This window comes from Oncorhynchus clarkii, chromosome 1 (assembly GCF_045791955.1).
Source record: "Oncorhynchus clarkii lewisi isolate Uvic-CL-2024 chromosome 1, UVic_Ocla_1.0, whole genome shotgun sequence".
Lineage (NCBI taxonomy): Eukaryota > Metazoa > Chordata > Actinopteri > Salmoniformes > Salmonidae > Oncorhynchus > Oncorhynchus clarkii.
The window spans coordinates 11665847-11671846 of record NC_092147.1 but is presented as its reverse complement, the minus strand read 5'-3'; the positions used below and the strand labels follow the sequence as shown (position 1 = coordinate 11671846).

The window sequence follows — 6000 nt, the reverse complement described above, 5'->3', positions numbered from 1 at the left end:
TACTTCGTAGAAATTGGTTTGTGGCCAACCTAAAAAGTCACATTTGTTTGTTTAGAACACAGTTGCTGGGCCAGTACAGTTAGGGTTAGTGATAGATGTTAGATAGGTTGCTGTAAAGCCATTTTAATACTTTTAGAGACTGTTGTTTGTACATTCAGGGTGGACTGTTTCCAAGAGCAAGACTGATTATTTTTCATTCCAGATTATTTTTCATTATAAATTAAGAAATGTTTTTTTTTTAAATTGAAAATGGATACATTTTAGCAGAATGTTTAAAATACACATTTTACATTGAAGAGAAGCGTTGTTATAATGGGAGCCGTATAGCTGGTCACTGTATAAATAGCTGTGTGGTTGTATTCTTTACAGGTAAAACTCTCCATCTCCACAAGTCAACACACTAATCAATGTCAAACTGTCACTCCCTGGCATCTCTTAGCAAATGGAAAAAGCCCTCCAACCTTAAGAACATTTTAGTCCAAATACACAATTAGTCCACAATCTGTGTAGGGGGCGAAGTCATGTTTATTTTCACTAGCTCAATGTTTTTTAAGAAGGGATTCAGATGATGAAAAAGCAACACATCTGGTTAACATAACCAAACAATGCATACACTTAATCCCTTTAAATGGGAGGTTGGCATTTTTAGATGTCCCACAAGTATTAAGTGAATGGACGTTTTACCCAGACCAAACACAGGGAAATATGTAGTAGTGGAAGAAAATGCAGAGGGATGTCTGCTAAAATCTCTCATCTTGCTCAATTCAGGGTTTCACAACCCTTGTCAGAAATGTTCATCCTCATTTTAAGAAAATTATTAATTATTATTGTGCAATATGCTCATAGCCTAATACCACAAAAATACCTGTTGTAATCTTTATTTTTATGAAATTCAGGCGATATTTGTTTTTAAATTATTTGGTTGAATTTACTGGCTGTGAAAGTGTGAAAAAGTGTTAAAATTAAGTGTTAAACTAAAATCAGTTTAGTGTAAATCAGTTAGTCAATTAACACTTACCACTGCAATACATTGTTAGCTACATTTAATAGGAATGTTCATATTCATTCATAGAGTAGTGAATTTATAGTGAGCCTCGTAAGTTCCTCAGAGACATCATGCATTAGTGTGTGTGTGTACGTGTTGTGGCTGAAAATGTGCTCCGGTTGTAAATCTTCTCTCAGCTCTGTACTGTAATATAGCATGACAGTGATTTTTCAAGTGAATTCTGGGAATTCTAGGAAGTTCTGGGAATAATTCACTGTGTTTTGGTCCTGCACTTTTTACTTTTTTTTGGCGTGTACATTTTATTTGGACTGCTCTTGCTGCTGTACACTGGGTGTGTCTCCAACTCTGTCACTGATGTCAGTTTGGTGACACATAGAACAGGAAGGGAAACAGGCGGACTGTATGTTTATGTGTGTCTGTATGTGTGTTTGTACTGTACACATGTGTACAGGGCCTTCAGAAAGTATTCACAGCCCTTGACTTTTCCCACATGTTGTTGTGTTACAGACTGAATTACATTGAGATTTTGTGTCACTGGCCAACACACAATACCCCATAATGTCAAAGTGAAATTATGTTTTTAGAATTTTATACAAAGTAATAAAACCTGAAAAGCCCTTTGTTATGGCAAGCCTACAATAATAATCAATTTATGCTAAACTCTTAGAGACTTACCCAGGAAGACTCACAGCTGTAATCGCTGCCAAACGTGATTCTAACATGCATTGACTCATGGGTGTGAATACTTATGTAAATTAGGTATTTCTGTGTTTCATTTTCAATAAATTTGCAAACATTTCTTCAAATATGTTTTCACTTGGTTTATTATGGAGTATTACGTGTAGATGGTTGAGCAAATAAATACATTTGATCCATTTTGTATTCAGGCTGTCATACAACAACATGTGGAATAAGTCAAGGGGTAAGAATACTTTCTGAAGGTACTGTATTAATGTATGTGTGTGTGTGTGTGTGTGTGTGTGTGTGTGTGTGTGTGTGTGTGTGTGTGTGTGTGTGTGTAGGTGTGTGTGTCTAGGGAGATGCTTACCAGATGCTAACAATTCGGCTCAGTGTAGTGGAGCCACTGGACTGTCGGGATGGGAGGCTGTGTATGTATGTGTGTGTGTGTGTGTGTGTGTGTGTGTGTGTGTGTGTGTGTGTGTGTGTGTGTGTGCCCACGCTACACAACCCAGCCTCCCAATCACTCAGACCTCAGAAAGGCCTCAAACAAACACACACACACACACACACACACACACACACACACACACACACACACACACACACACACACACACACACACACACACACACTCAAACACACACACACACACACACATACAGGCACACACTCAAACACACACACACACAGCCTAGTCATACGTACGTAATTCCTGTTAAACCCAACAATAGGCAGTATTGATTCCATCCATGTTGGATTGTAACCCTCAGTTCTCAAACTAAACATAAACAGAAATGTGAAATGTATTCAGGTTTGCATAAACACTTCTAATGAGCAATGTATTTAGATGTAGAGGTCTACAGAAAGTCTTAGAGAAAGTGTGCACGTGTTTTGCATATCTCTGAGGTGATGAGTTTGTGTTTGCAAATGGGTGTGTGGTTATACATGTGCAATACTATGGAAATAGTTCGCTGCCATAATTTGTCACAAATGTGGGCTATACATATGTAGTGTGTGTGCTTTTACGCGTACCATATGTGTGAGTGTATATGCCGTAGTGTCTCAAACCAATCCCTCTAAAGTCCTTATTTAGTTCTTATGCGTCTGTGCCCACTGTAGTCAGGAACGTTTGAATGATGCCTGTTGTGTTTGATACACTCAGGCAATAGACAAAGGCATTTAGGAATTCCAGCTATTCACACAGAGGAAACAGATGAGACGTTCCATTTAGGACCAAACTCTCCAGAAAACCCAGCTAATCCCCTTATTGTTTTTCCAGCGGCAGATTCCAGTGGGTGCTCACAACTTAGAGCTGTGCTCAAATCCAAGCATAACACTCCCCTCTGCCTCCAGCCTCCTTCAGCGTCCTCCAGCCTCCTCCATCGCCTCCAGCCTCCTCCACCGCCTCCAGCTTCCTCCAGCGCCTCCAGCCTCCTCCAGCCTCTTCCAGGTCCTCCAGCCTCCTCCAGTCTCTTCCAGGTCCTCCAGCCTCCTCCAGCCTCTTCCAGAATCCTCCAGCCTCTACCAGCCTCCTCCAGGTCCTCCAGACTCATCTAGCTTCCTCCAGCTTCCTCCAGTGTCCTCCAGCACCTCCAGCTTCCTCCACCTCCTCCAGCCTCCTCCTGTACCTCTAGCTGTACAGCGTTTGTTTCATGCGGTGTCTTGGCTGGAAAAAGTCATTATCACAACACAAAGTTGTACTCCGACCTCTCGCTTGTCACTGTCCGTAACTGGCTATGTTTAACGCTGGCCCACATAAAATTGCAGCTCCATCTGTAACCATCGAGTTCAGAGCACTTGTAAAGCTCTCTAAACTTTTAGAGGTACTTTTTAAGTCCCCCCCCCCTCCAATTACTGCAGGCCCCAGGGCTGTGGTACGGTCGGCGGGCAGGGTGAAAAAGAAACTGCATAATCTCTCTGCAATATCCTGTTGTGTTTCATGCCTAATTCAGAGTGTTGTTTTAGTTTATGACATTTTTTCTCTTGTCTGCATAAATATTAAAAATATATCCAGTGACCGGGAGCCCTGACATAGTCACAGGCTTTGATATCTTAGTGGGTTATATCGAGACTGTCCCGCGGATTTGATGTCTCATGGACAGATCGCTCCACTCCGTACCCTGAAGTTCAGATAAATATTAATCTAAACCGTGGAATCCCTATATAATATAGAAATTGAGAGACACTCTCTTCAAGTCTCTTCAGATTACCTGAATGGAGACATTGTATGAAATTGTTTTGAAATCCTGTCCATTGTAGGTATTGCCCAATAATGAACCATGGGAATGCTGAGATGACCTGTTAAAGGATTTGCATGTGCGCCCTCACGTTGTTCAGTGACGTGAGAAGTTGAGTCATGTTAGCTTTAGATAGTAGAATTCATTGGGGTGGTATACTCTTTAATCTTAACGCCTGTGTGTTTCTTTCATCATTGGTTTTCAGTCATGTGGAGGCTTTTGAGTGCCTGTTAAGACCATAAAACATCATAAGTGTTTCCATTATGGGTTTACCTTAAGGAATCATTTTCCCTTACTTAAGGGAATCGTTTAACGGTGTTGCATAGAGTACTTAGGTAAGGGCATAATTTAAGGATTTTTTTTTACAGTAGTTCATAGGAATGTATGGCAGAAAAAGTATCTGGTTACTATGGAGATGACCTGTGTCACTGACTGAACATCTCATCAAAGAGATCGCATTTATTTTGGGAGATTGCAAAATATAATTTGTACATTGAAGAGGAGAAACAAATTAATTAATTAGATAATTAGTTACTTTTTTCTCAACTTGTTTTATATAACTTTCTATTAGGTCAAGCTAACTTACAGAGTTAGTAACTAGCTAGCCAGCAGCTTTGTAGCCATGGATTATGCACTTTACATTGTTTAGCTAAGTAGCTAGCTAGCTGATGGATGTTTTCCAGGGCAGAGGACAGCAACATTCACCTCCACAAATGCTTTTTACATTGATATCCATACTGAGTGATACTCAGTGATACTCAGTGATACTGAGTGATACTCAGTGATACTCAGTGTTACTCAGTGATACTCAGTGATACTCAGTGATAATGAGTGATACTGAGTGATACTCAGTGTTACTCAGTGATACTGAGTGATACTGAGTGATACTCAGTGATCCTGAGTGATACTCAGTGATACTCAGTGATAATGAGTGATACTGAGTGATACTCAGTGTTACTCAGTGATACTGAGTGATACTGAGTGATACTCAGTGTTACTCAGTGATACTCAGTGATACTCAGTGATAATGAGTGATACTGAGTGATACTCAGTGTTACTCAGTGATACTGAGTGATACTGAGTGATACTCAGTGATCCTGAGTGATACTCAGTGATACTCAGTGATAATGAGTGATACTGAGTGATACTCAGTGATACTCAGTGATACTGAGTGATACTCAGTGATACTCAGTGATAATGAGTGATACTGAGTGATACTCAGTGTTACTCAGTGATACTGAGTGATACTGAGTGATACTCAGTGATACTGAGTGATACTCAGTGATACTCAGTGATACTGAGTGATAGTGAGTGATACTCAGTGATACTCAGTGATACTCAGTGATACTCAGTGATACTGAGTGATACTCAGTGATACTCAGTGATACTGAGTGATAGTGAGTGATACTCAGTGATACTCAGTGATACTGAGTGATACTCAGTGATACTCAGTGATACTGAGTGATAGTGAGTGATACTCAGTGATACTCAGTGATACTCAGTGACACTGAGTGATACTCAGTGATACTCAGTGATACTGAGTGATAGTGAGTGATACTCAGTGATACTCAGTGACACTGAGTGATACTCAGTGATACTCAGTGATACTGAGTGATAGTGAGTGATACTCAGTGATACTCAGTGATACTCAGTGATACTCAGTGATACTCAGTGACACTGAGTGATACTCAGTGATACTCAGTGATACTGAGTGATACTCAGTGATACTCATACTCATCGGCACCCTTAACTTAAAAGGTTTTGTGCAATTGACTTAAAGTTAAGGAAACTTTAAGGTTAAAGACAAGGGGTAAATTAACTTGATGTTTTATACAACTGGGCCAAGAGCCATAATGCCAGCTGAACCTGAGGGGACATGTGCCCCTTAATTTGATACATTTCCAGGATAAAATAGAAGATATGGTTAATTTTACTCATAATATATTGAAAGATATTGGATATGGCCATCAGTTCCGCCTGAAAAGAAATGAGTGTGAATGTAATGACCATTTTACCACGTGCTTTCAAGTAAATACCTGGTCATTTCTTTAAACCGTAAAATGCTGTTACCCCATT

The 6000-nt window shown here is 40.0% G+C and overlaps 1 protein-coding gene across 1 annotated transcript in view; it reads left to right on the top strand.

Annotated features, from left to right (window-relative positions):
• Positions 1 to 6000, top strand: part of LOC139421902 (zinc finger protein GLIS1-like) — a 149688-nt gene that overhangs the window by 59199 nt on the left and 84489 nt on the right. The window lies entirely within an intron of this gene.